Genomic DNA, 15,799 nt, shown 5'->3' with positions numbered 1-15,799 from the left:
TCTACCCCAGTGTAGGCTAGAAGGCCTGAAAGACTTCCTCTCGTCCCAATCACACAATAAGCATGTCTCAGGTAATGCCGAGAGAGAGATTAGCTCATAGATGATCACCCGGACTCAGTCCTCCGATCCACCTCTCCTCCAGTCTCTTTAGCCATTACAGCTCTGTCTTCATCGTCCTAAATACATCAGATTCAGATTTATTTATCACGTGAACATTGAAACCTACAGTGAAATGCATCGTTTGCGTTACAACCAGCACAACCCAAGGATCCCACGTGCTACCTACGTTGTGTGCTCACTATGCTCAGCAGAACCGCACAAGCAGCAGCAACAACAAAACAACATCAGCAAGGCAAGTCCTCTTTCCCGGTCAATTTCTTCTGCACTCTCATGCAACCACACCCTTCCTGTAGTATCTTCAATAATCCAAGTGTTGGACAGCTGCAACGCAACATCACAACTCTTGTACTCAGTGCCTCAGCCATTGAAAGCAAGCACACAAAATTACTTCTTAAGTTCCCTATCCACCTGTCTCAGGCCCTTCAGGTTTTTAAGTCTGTTTTTACAACTAATGCCATGTACCTAAATCCACTGGTTGATCCACAGATGCTTTGTGAATGTTTTGAACTGAAAGAACCAAAGAAGATGGAGCATTCAATTGGAAATTTTGCCAATTAAAACATTAAACAGACGATGGTCCAAGAAATTACTAAGTATTTTCAGAACTGAGTTGTGACCAGGTGACAAGTGTTGGAGTACTGAAAACAGACAATTGACCACCTTTCTATTCCCCATTCTGGTACCCCTCTCACCCCTTTTCTTCTTCTCACCTGACCATCACCTTCCTCAGGGTCCCCTTCTCCTTCCATCTGTCCTGTGGTCCACTCTGCTCTCCTATTAGATTCCTTCTTCTTCAGCCCTTCACCTCTTCCACCTATCACCACCCAGCTTCTTACTTTATCTCCCCTCCCCACCCACCTTCCTCCTCACCAGCTCTCACCTATCACCTGCCAGATTGTATCCCCCCCCAGCCTTCATATTCTGGCTTCTGCCCCATCCTTTTCAGTCCTGATGGAGGGTCTCCACCGGAGACGTTGACTGTTTATTTTTCACCATAGGTGCTGCCTGACCTGTGGAATTTCTCCAGCATGTTGCGTGCATGGTGTTCAATGTTCCTTTCATTCTGGAAGACTATTTTAATCCTGATTTTGGATCTGTCATGTAAACCCAGTGTATGATCAATTAAAACTTACTTTAAGGCTGAACTGAGTAAGTAATTAGATGTTTAATGTGAAGGATACCAACAAAAGTTCAAATGAGTAGGATTTAATAAATAATAATTCCACACAGAAATGATGAACTGTGTCTCCCTCCTGACATTTGTAATATTCAAATGAATATAGTAAACTCAGTCCTGGTAAATTGTTCAGTAAGTAATAATGCTCTGATGGCAAGTTACACAGTTTATATTCATCACAGTAACCACAAAATGCTGTATGCTGATTATCTGCATAGAGTCTCACTACTGACTGGAGACTTTCTAAGGCAACCTATCCACAACAGGCCACAGTTTGCAGTGAACCAGTAACTTGTTTCCAGGGCTTTTCTCTTTGGAGTGAAGGAGGATGACAGGCAACTTGATAGAGGTTTACAAGATGCTAAGAGGCATAGATTGATTGGACACACAGAAACTTTTTCCCAGGCTGGAAATGGCTAATATAAGGAGGCACAAATTTAAGGTGATTGGAGGGGAAATATCAGAGGTCAGTTTAGAAAGTGGTGAGTGCATGGAACCTGCTACCAAGGTGATGGTGGAGACAGATTTATTAGGGCAGTGGTTCCAACCTACGGTTCATGGACCCCTTGGTAAATGATAAGAAAGTTTGCATAAAAAAAGTTTGGGAACACCTGTATTAAGGACATTTAAGAAATCTTTAGATAGTCACATGGATAAAAGAAAAATGGAGGACTATGTAGGAGGATGTTAGAGTAGGTTACAAGGTTGGCACAATATTGTGGGCCAAAGGGCCTGTACTGTGCTGTATTGCTCAATGTTCTATGGGCTAAAGAAGGAATCTTCAGTGAACCATGTGGAAAGGAAGGAAAAGGGGCAGCAGGGGGAGGTGATGGGCAAGTGAGGAGATGAGAGGTGAGGGGGAACCAGAATGGCAAACACATGAGATTCTGCAGATGCTGGAAATCCAGAGCAATGCACACAAAATGCTGGAGAAACTCAGAAGGTCAGGCAGCATCTGCGGAAAGGAATAACATGTTGACATTTTGGGCCGAGTCCTGAAATGTCAACTGGTTATTCAGTTCTATAGAGTAGCAACTATCTCTCCTGATCTGAAATTCGGTATCCATAATGTGTGTTATCGCTTCAGAAGCATGAATTCTTGAAGCCAATTCCAACCCACACAAAAAGTTGATGCCTCATTCTTTCCTTGTTGTTGAGGTCGATGAACAATCAGATTGTTGTGTAGTTATTGGACAGATGTTCTCAAGGCTCAGTAATGGAAACCATTCGAATCACTTCAACATCGTTCACTTCAGTTAGATAATGCCTGCCAACTCGATTTAAGATCAGGAAATAGGGATTTTACATCTGAGTTGGACAAAGTCTCTGTGTCAACAGTCTGGAAGCCATCAAGAAGAGCAACAGCCAAGTGACTCCATGGAGGATGAGCAGTGAATAGGCTAGCAAGGTCATTGCTATTTGATGAGTTTTGTTCCACATCCAGGTCACAGAACACATCCACACTGAGGTCATAGAACATAGACAGTCCAGTGCAGAACAAGCTCTTTGAACCACAATTTTGTACCAACACTTTAACTTACTCCAATATCAATATATCTCTTCTCTCCCACACAGCCCTCCATGTTTCTATCATCCATGTGCCTAACTAAGAGTCTCTTAAATATCCGTAATATATCTGTCTCTACCACCACCCTTGGCAACTCGTTTCACACTCCCACCGCTCTCTTTTTTTAAAAACCTTTTTCTGGCATCCTGCCTATACCTTCCTCCAACTATCTGAAAATTATGTCCTTGTTTTAACAAACACCAGTCTGTTTATTTGAAGTGGACATGGTATGTATCAACCATCAACCCTCTGTTCCTTTGGCTTCCTCAATGCCTTACGATCCTGTGTAGCAGTTTGTCAATTAATGCGATTAATGATTCAGGAACAGTTTCTTCTCCTCTGCCATAAAATTTCTTAACAGACATTGAATCCACTTCTTTTTTTTTGCACTATTTAACTTTTTAATATATATATTTATTGTAACTCACGGATTTTATATTACACATTGCAATGTACTGCTGCCGCAAAACAACAAATTTCATGACATATGCTGGTGATATTAAACCTGATTCTGATTCTGAGGTCAAGAATTTAAGATGACCCAGGTATACGTGAACTGAAGAGCAGTTCCCACATTTGTCTTTGACCTTTGCTGGGCTCTGCACAGCAAACACACATCCTGTTCGCCGTGGACAGAGGATGATTTATGGTTTGGAGGTGTGGACTGAAAAATAACCGAATTCAAACGGTAGAAGTCCTGTAGTTGTAAATAGCACTCACTTTTAATTTTAAGCATTTCTGTTCTGAAGTTTTTTTTAAAGATTTGATAAAACTTTTGGCTTAAGCTGTTTGAACAATCTGGACTGTTATATTTTAAGGTTTACGAGTATTTGATATATAATCATGTCCTTGTTTGCATTATTTCTGTTTAACACATGTTGTTGCAGATGTATGCAGACAGCTTTCATTTGCTGAAACACACAAACAAAATGCTGGAGAAACTCAGGCAGCATCTATGGAAATGAATAAACAGTCGATGTTTCAGGCCGAGACCCTTCATCAGATCTGGCAATGTAGGGTTGGTCAGATGCTGGAATAAGAAGGTAGGGGAAGGGGAAGTAGGGAAAACTAGAAGGTGATAGGTGAAGCCAAGTAGGTGGCAGAGGGGGGAATGAAGTAAGAAGCTGGGAGATGATAGGTGGAAAAGTTAAAGGGCTGGAGAAGAAGGAATCTGATAGGAGAGGACAGTGGACCATGGGAGAAAGGGAAGGAAGAGGGGCATCAGGGGGAGGTGATGGGAAGAGGCAAGAGGCTAGAGTGGGAAATTGAACAAGAGGGAAAAGGGAGAGGAACAATTACTGGATGTTGGAGAAATTGATGTTCATCAATTTGGAGGCTTCCTAGACAGAATATGAGGTATTGCTCCTCCACCCCGAGAGTGGCCCCATCATGGCATAAGAGGAGGCCATGGAATACACTGTATTTCAGTCAGTACGTAGTGTGCTAGCTCTGCTGGTGATGTGTGTTTATTGCTGAGACCTAGCTGCCAGGAGAACTTGTGGAAGCAGTTGTCCTGATGGTAATGATGGCTGCAAACAAGTTATCCAGAATCAGAACCTGTTCTGTTCACAGGGTTTTGAACCAGCCAATCGGATCAGGCATCTAATCAATATCCATTCAGACCCCAGAGGAGTATATAAGCCAGCATTCTAAGGAAGCAACACCCTCAAATGCACACTGATGATGGCTTCTCAATTGGAGATGAAACATTTGCAAACGTTTTCTTAGCTCAATGAGCAATCAAACTTCCAAATAGCTAAGCCGAGCTACCAATATTCCACAATATTTCAAATTACAATAAGTACACATATAAAAATTAAATTAAGCAAATAGTGCAAAAAGTGAGCAGAAAAAAAAGTGATGTAGTGTTCATGGGTTCATTGTCCATTCAGAGGGGAAGAGGTTCCTGTACCTCTGCCTGATGGTAGCAATGAGAAGAGGACATGTCCTGGGTGGTGGGGGTCCTTAATGATGGACACTGCCTTTTCTGAGGCATCACCTTTTGAAGACGTCCTTGATGCTGCGGAGGCTAGTGCCCATGATAGAGCTGGCTGAGTTTACAGTTTTCTGCACCTTGGGAGTCCTATTGCCTTCGGAGCACACACCATACTGACGTGGATTCATTCTTCCAGGGTAAATCAAAGCTCAAAGAAAATGCATTATCAAAATACGTATATGTCACTGTATACTACTCTGAGATTCATTTTCTTGCAGGTATTCACAGTAGATGCAAATATACGCAATAGAATCAATGGAAAACTACACCCAAAGACTGACAACCAACCAATGTGCAAAAAACAAATAGTGCAAACACAAAAAACAAATAATAATAATAATAAAATAAGTAAATAGCTAATACTGTGAACATGAATTGTCGAGTCCTTGAAAGTGAGTCCACAGGTTATGGATTCAGTTCAGTGTTGATGTGAGTGAAGTTGTCCAAGCTGGAAAAGTCCTCACAACTTCCTACTGAGGATTCCTGCAGCTACCCTGGAGGAATGAATCCAAGGCAGTGTGCTGTGTGGTCTGAAGGCAATGGGATTCCCAGGGACATGTTGATCTTGGTCCCTCTTTGGTGCCTGGAAGTCTTTAGCCAAGCAGTTACAGTGTTGGTAGCAGAGAGTCCGGTGATCCATTCTGTGGGGAAGGGAGTGTGCTTTAAATAAGTAATGTTGATTGAAACTCCGGTATCAGCAGTGTTGGGAATCTGGAGAAGTACAACCGTTGTAGCTGGAGCAGTGAAGGTCATGTTTCGTTGAGTCTGAGGATTACAGAGAGTTTCTGGGTGGCCAAAAAGTGATCCGTCATGGAGAATTCTGTTTCCTTTCTTCTATTGCTAGCAAAATGTTTTCATGACCTCATCCCATGCAGACTCTTGTACCCACATGGACTTAGCCTGCCCTTGGCCGCTACTGATCAGTGTAGCCTGCTCATGTTCTTAGTGTGTTTACTGTTAAACATAGAGCAAGAGGCAAAGTTGGCCATGTGGGAAAACTGAGCGGGGGAAGTGAGAGATCACGAACAAATGTAACAAGGAGGAAAATTACAGCAAACTGTCAGTTCAGTGGAAAAGATCACTGGCTGCATTCTACCATCACTCCAGGACTTGTATGTGCTCAGGTCAAAGAAACAGGCTGAAAAAATCCTTGCAGGCTCTACCCACCCTGCAAGCTGCCTTTTCCAAAAGCTTCTGGAAAGTGCTACAGGGCTATTAAAACGAAAACATCACATCATCTTAAAAAATTTTTCCTCCAGGCAGTTAATCTGATCAATCACTCCAGTTAGTCTCCCCACCCCCCACCTGGCACTGCACGGTTAACACTTTAAACCACTTTTTATAAAGCTGCTTACATTGTAAATACATGCTGGTATTAATATTGTTTTACATATTTTATTCCATATCCATGCTTTTTTTATATAACTGTTTATAATCGTTTTTTGTTGCATGTTATGCCTTGACAACACATCACAGTAAATACTTAATACATGTAAATTTATATGGCATCTGTCCAACATTCTCTTTGGCCCCCCGAAGCAGAACTGTCGAATACCAGGAGATGTAATTTTAAGGTGATTGGATGGGGTGGGGGTTTGTAAGAAGTAAGTTTTTCTTTTAAATGGAAAGCCCTGCCTGGTGGAGGTAGAGGCAGGTACATTAGGGACATTTAAGAGATTCTTAGATAGGCACATGGATGATAGAAAACTGGAGAGCTACGTGGGAGGGAATGATTAGATTGATCTGGAGTAAACTGAAAGGCTGGCACACAGGGTCTGCACTGTGCTGTAGTGTTCTATGTTCTATGACAAGGTTAATAATACCCAGTGATGTGAGGAGACTATGAAGAAGGCATGCCAGTATCTCTGAGTTCTTACAATGTTGAGCAGATTTGTCATTTCATTAAAGACTGGCAAACCTCTACAGATGTACAGTGATGGTATTCTGCGTGCTATCGGAACTCAGTGTGTTACGTACCCCGTAACTGGGTTGCCAAACCAGCAGAAATGGATCACTCAGTTGGAGTCTGGAGTACTAGAACTAAGAAAGTTTTATTAAAGAAACAAGCAACACAGTAATCGAAAGGATAATAAATGCAACAGTTCAGCGATGATAAACACACATGTGCACAGAATTAAGATAACAGCATCAATCAAGCTCTATCGTTGTCTAGGGGTAAATGACCAAATTTCAAAGTGACTCAAAGTTCAGTCCAGTTTAGTAGTTCAGTTCGCAGTAATCGTTGCCATGGCGATGGACAACGTGGGGGAAGAGAGAGAGAGAGAACAGGAACATGGCTTCACTCACAGACCGGCGAGATGGCTCACAAGCAACTTTTGGGCGGGTCCTTGGTGATGTCACCTGAGGTCACCGACTGTGACCCCTCCTCCAGATGCGGTCGATCCTCTGCAGTGAACCCGGCACCCAGGCAAGGGCGGACACACACCGGGTTCCCGCTGATCGTACCTTTCCACCCTGGCCGTTGTCCGATACTTCTCACCCACTCGTGAGAGGCGCACCGCTTCCAGGGTCTCGTTACCTCGGGTGGCGTGTGTCCTGCCTTAGCGAACCGGTCCCTTTTTATCCCCCTGCTGGGGCATCGCCTGTCCATCACTTCAAACAGTTCAAGGTTCAAAGGGGGGAGCCGCTCCAGACAGCTCTCTCTCCCCCGTCCCTTCATTACACATCTCCAGACGCTGCTCCATTGTTCCTTATCTCTCCTTCCCCTGAGGGCAGGTGGCAGACCACTTGCTGATGTCACTGATGCTGACCCAGGCCAGCAAACATCTTAATTTTATGTGTATTCTCGTAACACTTCCCCCCTTTAAGGATTTTTACCGGGAGGTAAAAATTACAAACATGAATACATTATTTGATACATACACAAATATACATCTTTAACAGCTATTTGGCTAACACAGCGAGTTTGAAGCTGTCCACACCTTGACAGACAGTCATCACATTTTCTGTTCCTTCTACACGTGTTACTAATAATCCCTTAGACCAGGCTCCAACTCAGCAAACTTCATAGTGGCCAAAAACACTGACGAATTGCGACCAATGTAACCTCTCATTTGGTTTTGTCCCGGACCACAATAACAAGGGTCGTCCCATTCCGACTCAGTTTTCTCTCGCAAGGGCTTAGTAGGAGGGGGACGGGTATGTTCCTTATCTCTCCTTCCCCTGAGGGCAGGTGGCAGACCACTTGCTGATGTCACTGATGCTGACCCAGGCCAGCAAACATCTTAATTTTATGTGTATTCTCGTCACAAGTGGTGGGCCCAGGCAGCCCCTTCACAGCGATAGCTCTCCCCACCAGAGGGAGCAGCTACAAGTAATGATCATCACAGGAAGGTGACATCTATCCATCATCACTGGACAATGCACTCTTCTCAATGCTGTCATCAGGCAGGAGGTACAGGAGTCTGAAGACTCACACCTCAAGGTTCAACGCAGCATTTTCCCCCCACTGCCGTCAGGTTCTTGAAACAACCCGAAAGCCGTGGACTGCTTTTCTTTTATTCTGAGTTTGCACTAATGTCATTGTGCATATTTTGTTGTACAGGTATGACTATTATTGGCTTATTATTCTCGTGTACAGAGAGACAGTCTTGCACACTGTTCATACAGATCAGACCATTACATGGTACATTGAGATAGAACAAGATAATACAGTAACAATGCAGAATAAAGTGCGACAGCTAAAGAGAAAGTGCAGTACAGTTAAACGATAAAGTGCAAGATCATAACTAGCTAGATTGAGAGGTCGAGAGGCCATCTTATTGTGGAAGAGTCTGATAACAGGGGGAGGGGGTTAGAAACTGGTGGGACGTGCATTTTGCATCTTCTGCCTGATGGGAGAGGAGGCAAGAGAGAATGTCCAGGAAGGGTGGTCAGGAACAGAACTCTGGCTGTTTTACAGAGGCAGTGGGAAGTGTAGACAGAGTCCATTGAGGTGAAGCTGGTTGTTGTGATGTGCCGAAATGTGTCGACAACTCTCTGTAGTTTCTTGTGCTCATGTGCAGAGCAGCTTTCATACCAAGCAGTGATGCATCCAGGTAGGAAGCTGACATAATTTATGTTAACTTCAGTTTATGTTACCTTATGTTTGTGACGTCTTTAATCTACTGCTGTTGCAGCTGCAAAAAGCTAATTTTCATGGCATTTCTACCAGTAAACTGCACATGCCCATGACAATGAACTTGAACTTTCTTGTAACCCTAATCAGATCATGAGTAAAGGATACTTCCCTTTCCTGCCGAGCCTACCCACTGACAATTCCACACCATGCACCACTCTCCAAAGTGACCCAAGGCAGTGAAGAACCTCTGAACAGCTCTGCTATTCCATTCACTGACTTCTCCCTGTGCAGACTTGGCAGCTACTGGTTCATTAAGCAGTCCAACCAAGAGGGGCAGTTTGAGATTTACATTGTTCAGATTCTGAGTCAGGTTTATTAACACTGACATACACCTATACACCTACTTGTTAATGCAATGATCTAATCAGCCAATCATGTGACAGCAACTCAATGCATAAAAGCATGTAGACATGGTCAAGAGGTTCAGTTGCTGTTTAGACCAAACATCAGAATGGGGATGAAATGTGATCTAAGTGACTTTGACCATGGAAAAATTGTTAGTGCTAGATGGGGTGGTTTGAGTATCTCAGAAATTGCTGATCTCCTGGGATTATCACACACAACAGTCTCTAGACTTTACAGAGAATGGTGCAAAAAACAAAAAAAAAAATCCAATGTGCTGCAGTTCTGTGGGCAAAAACACCTTGTTAATGAGAGAGGTCAGACTGGTTCAATCTCCCTGCTGGAGGGGTTGAGGCCATTTGCGTGGTGTGCCACGCACCTCCTCTACTTGGGATCTACCTGAGCTTGACGGAGGAGGCCTGGCCGGCAAACTGGCAGGATTTAAAGACGAAGATCTCTCCCGGCTGGGGTGCTGGCCCGGCCACCTTCGAGTGATCTTGTACCGGGGGAGAGCTTTAGTTATCAATCAGGTGGTCGCATCCATGGTGTGGTACCGACTGTTGGCATTGGTCTCACCCACAGCATTTGTGTCCAGGACCTAGAAAATGCTGGTGGACTTCCTCTGGTGAATAGGAGGCATTGGGTCTCTGCAGCGGTCCTGAGTCTTCAGATCGCAGAGGGCAGCCAGTCCTCGGTGTGCGCCTGAACCCAGGTTCACTGACACCCCGCCCAGCTGTCCATTCTGTGGCCAGGAGGAGTCCGTGTACCACGCGTTTATGAAATGGGAGAGGTTGCAGCCCCTCTTTGAGTTTCTCAGGGGGCTGCTGCTGAGGTTCTGGCTGCACTTTAGTCCCGTGCTCTTCATCTACGGGCACCCAGTTCGGCACTGGGTGGGGTGTGAGGGGATCTCCTGGTGGGCTTGGTCCTGAGCCTGGCCAAGATGGCCATTCACGGGGCTAGCAGGCAGAAAGTGGGGGGCACTGCCCAGGCCGACTGCCTACTCCTCTTCCGAGGATACGTTCGTGCCCGGCTGTCTCCGGAGAGGGAGCTTGGGTACAGTGGGGAACCTCCGGGAGTGATGGCCCCTCGGGGCATTGACTATTTTATAGATGGTAGTAACCATATTTTAATTTGACTATACTGACTGTCTTGTAAATATTGAGTGTCTGTATATGTGTTGTAAATAAACTTTTATAGTTTTGTAAAAAAAGCTGACAGGAAGGTGTCAGTAACTCAAATAACCACTCATTATGACAGTGGTGTGCAGAAGAGCATCTCTGAATGTACAACAGCCAGACCCGGGGTTGGGGGGGGGGCAGGGGAAGGACTGTAAATCATGAACCGTAATGAGGAAGCCTTGGAGATGTTGGGCAGGCCATGAATTCCTGTCGTGAAAGCTACAGTTATTGACAAAATACCAACTTATTAGTATTTTAGAAAAAAAACAAGAGTCAATTAATATTGTTAGTACTTTCCAGATCGAAACAATAAGAAAATGAAGCAACAAGATAGAAAAAACAACGTAGGGGAAGAAAGGCATAAACGCCATCTTGAACTGTAAAGAAATGAAAAGAACCAAATACTTCCCCAAACCTTTCAAAAACAAGTTTAAGCCCCGAGTCTTCTACTTAATTACCTCAAAAACAGAGAAAGTAAAAAGAAAAATATTAATTAAAGAAAAATGGACAGAATCATTAAGAAACAAAACTTTATCTAAGAGTATGTAAAAAAATACCAACACTACGGACCAAGAACATAAGACCTCGGATTATCAAAGATCTAGATCTGTAAATCTGCTACTAAGCAAAAAAAAAACCAATAGAAACAAATGAATTCCTGTGGTGATGTTTCTTCAGTTAGAAACAGAGGAAACCTACAGCACAATACAGGCACTTCAGCCCTCAAAGTTGTGCCGAACATGTCCCTACCTTACAAATTACTAGGGTTACCCATAGCCCTCTATTTTTCTAAGCATATACCTAACCAAAAGTCTCTTAAAAGACCGTGCAGTTCCAGCTGCTTTGATGAAATCTCGCCTCACAATGAATTCCTGTACATGGGGCCAAGAGCGAGCTTTGTGACGCTGCTCTGTGATGCAGAGAACCCAGAGGCAGAAGAGGTTGGGCTTCAGGAACCCACATCAATGCCAGTCGGTGTGCCTCATGTCAGACCAACATTGTCTATCTCTCTCTGACAAGTTCAGAACGTGGACCAATGTTTGCTGGGGTGGGGTGAGACTGCCCCACGTCGATCCACGGGGCAATGCTGATGGGCTTGGCCAAATGGCCCCACTCTGTCCAGGTGGGTGTAGTTGGGAGAGGAACCGGTTGGGAGAGGTAGGGAAGGCGGGAAGAGATGATGGAGGGGAGGGGTGGCTGTCAGGGGATGTGGAGGATGGAGCAGGATGGGTGAAACAGCGTAGAGACCGTGAGCACTAAACCACTGCCCGGTATCGGAACCTGTGGTACTGGGTAATTACAGTCGCACGTCGTGCGACATTTTATTTAACATGCCACCCAGAAAGATCATAATGATGCTGAAGTGGTAAAAAGAAAACAGATTGCTGTTTTCAAATTGCTACAGTCACAGGGGAAGTGCAGTGCAGGCACGGTCACCGGCCCTTCCAAGCCAACCCCTCCCAATTACACCCTCGTGACTAATTAACCTACCAACCTGTATGTCTGTGGAACATGGGAGGAAGCTGGAGCACCTGGAGAAAGCACGCAGTCAGGAGGAGAAAAACTCCTTCCAGAGAGCAGCGAAGTTGTACCCAGCCCTCTGGCGCTGTGATGGTGTTACACTAATCCCTCTGTACCGTGCCACTCTAAATAAAACGCAAAAGCCTTGATGAGGTTGATTGAGAGATCGGGGTTCAATTCTTTTCCCGTTGTCCACTCTAGAGCCTGACAGCAGTGAGGCCGAAGGAGTCCTTGGTCGAAGATACCTGATGCACCGTGCTCCAGGTCCATGGGGAAACTAGTCCTCGTGACTCAGTACCCGCTGACAGACTGCGGATCAGACACAGAGACTCAGTGCTTGTCAGATTGGCAAACTGGTGAGATTACACCTGTGGGCAGGTGAATTACACAGAAAGTACTACTTCCTGAAAGTTGACGTTTCAACAGGAAATGGGTGTAAACATTTGGAAACACAGTCCAAAAGCTTGTCTTTTACATGCATTAGTAAGAAGTCACAGCAGTAGCTTGCATTTGCAAGTCTCGTGACCTTAATATATAGTTTCACTTAGCTTCTTGTGGCTTCCTGCAGACACCTCCTGGTGCCTGCAGAGGAGTGATATCATCTCTGGTAGTAAAGGATAGGAAATCTCCCTGGGGTGGCTCAGCTTCTCTGGACAAGGAGAAAGATCGGGAGGTGTAAGGTTGGTGCAAAGGTTCAACCTTCTGGCTAGAGCCCGTCTCTAAGTTCCCCAGTGCCCCTGCTGAAATTCTCAACCCCCCACCCACTCACAAGCAGCAAAGAAATCGATAAGAGTAAAGTTAAAGAGGTCCATGATTATGGATGGAATGGGAAGGCAAGAGAATAGCAGCAGTACATAGAATCTTCTAAGTTCAAGTTCAGGTCTATTATCATATGGCTGTACATATATCAAATGACAAGTGAAGTTTATTGTCATTTTATGCATGTATATAACCTATATAATGTATATAGAAACAAGACAATGTTTCTCTGAAACAGGGTGTAAAGCACATAACACACAATAACTTATGAAGGTAGGGATAAAATCTACAGATGAATCACATATAAATAACAAACTAAAATGTATTAATATTAAATATTAATTAATATGTATTAATATTAATATTAGTACGGAACAGATTAGCCATTGACACTTTGAATACGATGTGGCCAGGAGCTCAGAAGGCCAGTGGCCTGGGGGAAGAAATTGTTTCTCATTCTGTCCATTCTTGTCTTTATGCATCGGAGTCTCCTGCCTGATGGTAGAAAGAGGACGCTGAATGGATGAGTGGCATCCTTAATAATACTAAGGGCCCTGCTTACGCAGCGTTCCTGATAGATGTCCTCAGTGGATGGTAAGGAGACCCCTATGATCCCCTCAGTCAATCTCACAGTCCTTTGTAAGGACTTCAGGTCCGGTCCTCAACTGCTCACATACTAGATGGAGATGCAACTTGTCAGGACGCTCTCAATGGTGCTTTTGTAAAATGCAGTTAAGATGGGGTTGAGAGCCTTGCTTGCTTCAATCATCCTGGAAGTGGAGGCACTGCTGTACCTTCTTGTTCAGGGAGATGGTATTAATGGACAAGATGAAGTCATCCGCGTTATGAACTCCCATGAACTTGGTGCACTTAACTCTGTCTATGGAGGAGCCATGGATTCACAGAGGCTGATGGTTTCCTTTGTCTTCTCCACGTTCCAGCTTAGGTTGTTCTTCTCACACCAATTCACCAGCTGCTCCACTTCCTCTCTATACTGCGTCTCATCATTGTTCTCGATAAGGCTAGCCACTGATGTGTCACCCACAAACTGATGACACAGTTTGAGCTGGATCCTGCGAGACAGTGATGCGTCAGCAGTGTGAACAGCAGCGGGCCGAGCACACAGCCTTGAGGAGCGCCAGTGCTCAGCGTAATGGGACCAGAGACCAATTGCAGAAGGAGGTGGTGAGACCCAGCAAGGACAGTTTCCCCATCAGTTTCTGGGGTCTGATGGTGTTGAATGCTGAACCGAAGTCTATAAACAGCAGTCTGGCACATGAGACCCCATTTTCCAGGTGGGACAGGACAGGAGGGCAGAGGCTATTGCATCATTAGTGGATCGATTTGAGCAATAAGTGAACTGGAAAGGGTCCAGTGTAGCCAGGAGAAAGGCTTTAATTTGCTCCCTGACCAGTCGCTCAAAGCATTTCATAATGGCTGATGTTAATGCCACTGGATGATAGTCATCCAGGCAGGTTACTGTTACCTTCTTTGGCACTGGAATGATGGTTGTCACCTATAACACCAAGGGAACAACGGATTGTTCCAGAGAGATGCTAAATATATCCGTCAGCACCTCCGCCAGCTGGGCTCTGCTGTCTTTCAGCGACCGAGCTGGTATATAATTGGGCCTGTAGCTTTGCATAGATTGACTTTGGCCAGGGTTTTCTTCACCTTCGTCTCAGCTTCAGCCGGACAGAGTGTCTGCTCCCCTGGGGGAAGGGGTGTCTTCCTCGCCAGCATTTTGTTCTGCACATCAAACTGGGCGTAGAAGATATTCAGCCTCTTGGAGTGAAGCACCCCAGTCTCTGATGTGCAGGGTAGACTTGTAGTCTGTAATCCTCTGAATTCCCTGCCACATGTGGCTCGTGTCGCTGGTATCGCAGAAGTGACTGTACATTCTCTGAGAATGCTCCCATTTCCCCTTCCTGATGGAGTGGGAAAACACCGTTCTTGCTTCCCTGATAGCTGCCGCATCTCCCAATCTATAAACAGCATCATAATCCCTCAGCATATAACTAAATGAAACAATATTCCTCTGGATCACAGTGCACCAACAAAAATATATCAGACGTAGCACATCAAACAAAATATTACCATAAGTAAATTAATAAAATATATTTCAAAATATATGTAGTGTACAGTAAACAGCTGGCTGTCCTAGTGACGAGACCTCAGTGGTGACAGGGTCTCCATTAGTCTCACAGCCTGATGGAAGAAGCTGTTACCCAGTCTGACAGTCCTAGTCCTGATGCTGCTCTACCTCCTTCCTGACAGGAGTGGGTCAGAGAGATTGTGGGACGGGTGGTAGGGATCCTCAACAATGCTTTGGGCCCTTCGTATATAATGCTCCTGGTAAATGTCACAAATAGGGGGGAGGGTGACCTTGGTGATCCTCTCGTGGTTTTTTTTACTGTCCTTTGTGGGGTCTTGCAGTCTGATTCCTTGCAGCTACCATACCATACAATGATGCAGCCAGACAAGACACTCTCGATGGTGCTCCTGTAGAAAGTTGTTAGAATGGAGCAGGGAGCCTGGCATGCCCTGATCTCCTCAGAAAGTGTAGACACTGCTGTGCTTTCTTGACTAGTCAGGTGGTGTTGTGGGTAGACGTTAGTTCGTCCGTTATGTGCACACCAGAAGCACAGGTTAAATGCAGATTGATTTAGGAGCATGCAGTTCCTGAGGGATAGGATCTGAATGTATCCCGTTCTGTGACTGAGAGTTACATCGGAAGAGGAGATATTGTGTTTGGTTCTGCTTGCCTCATTGTAGGAAGAATGTAGAAGCTTTAGTGAGAATGCAGAGACGATTTACCAGGATGCTGCCTGGAGTAAAGGGCATGTTTTATGTGGAAAGGTTGAGTGAGCTAGGGCTTTTCTCTTTGGAGTGAAGGAGGATAAAAGGTGACTTGATAGAGATGTACAAGATGATAAGAGGCATAGAGAGAGCGGAGAGCCAGACTTTTTCCCCAGGGAGGCAATGGCTAATGCGTGAG

At 44.8% G+C, this 15,799-nt stretch overlaps 1 protein-coding gene across 1 annotated transcript in view; it reads right to left on the bottom strand.

Moving 5' to 3' along the window:
* LOC134337248 (unconventional myosin-If-like) overlaps positions 1-15,799 on the bottom strand; it is a 165,315-nt gene that overhangs the window by 139,240 nt on the left and 10,276 nt on the right. The window lies entirely within an intron of this gene.

The sequence above is a fragment of the Mobula hypostoma genome, chromosome 24 (genome assembly GCF_963921235.1).
Source record: "Mobula hypostoma chromosome 24, sMobHyp1.1, whole genome shotgun sequence".
NCBI classification, from domain to species: domain Eukaryota; kingdom Metazoa; phylum Chordata; class Chondrichthyes; order Myliobatiformes; family Myliobatidae; genus Mobula; species Mobula hypostoma.
This window is presented reverse-complemented; position numbering and strand designations above follow the sequence as displayed.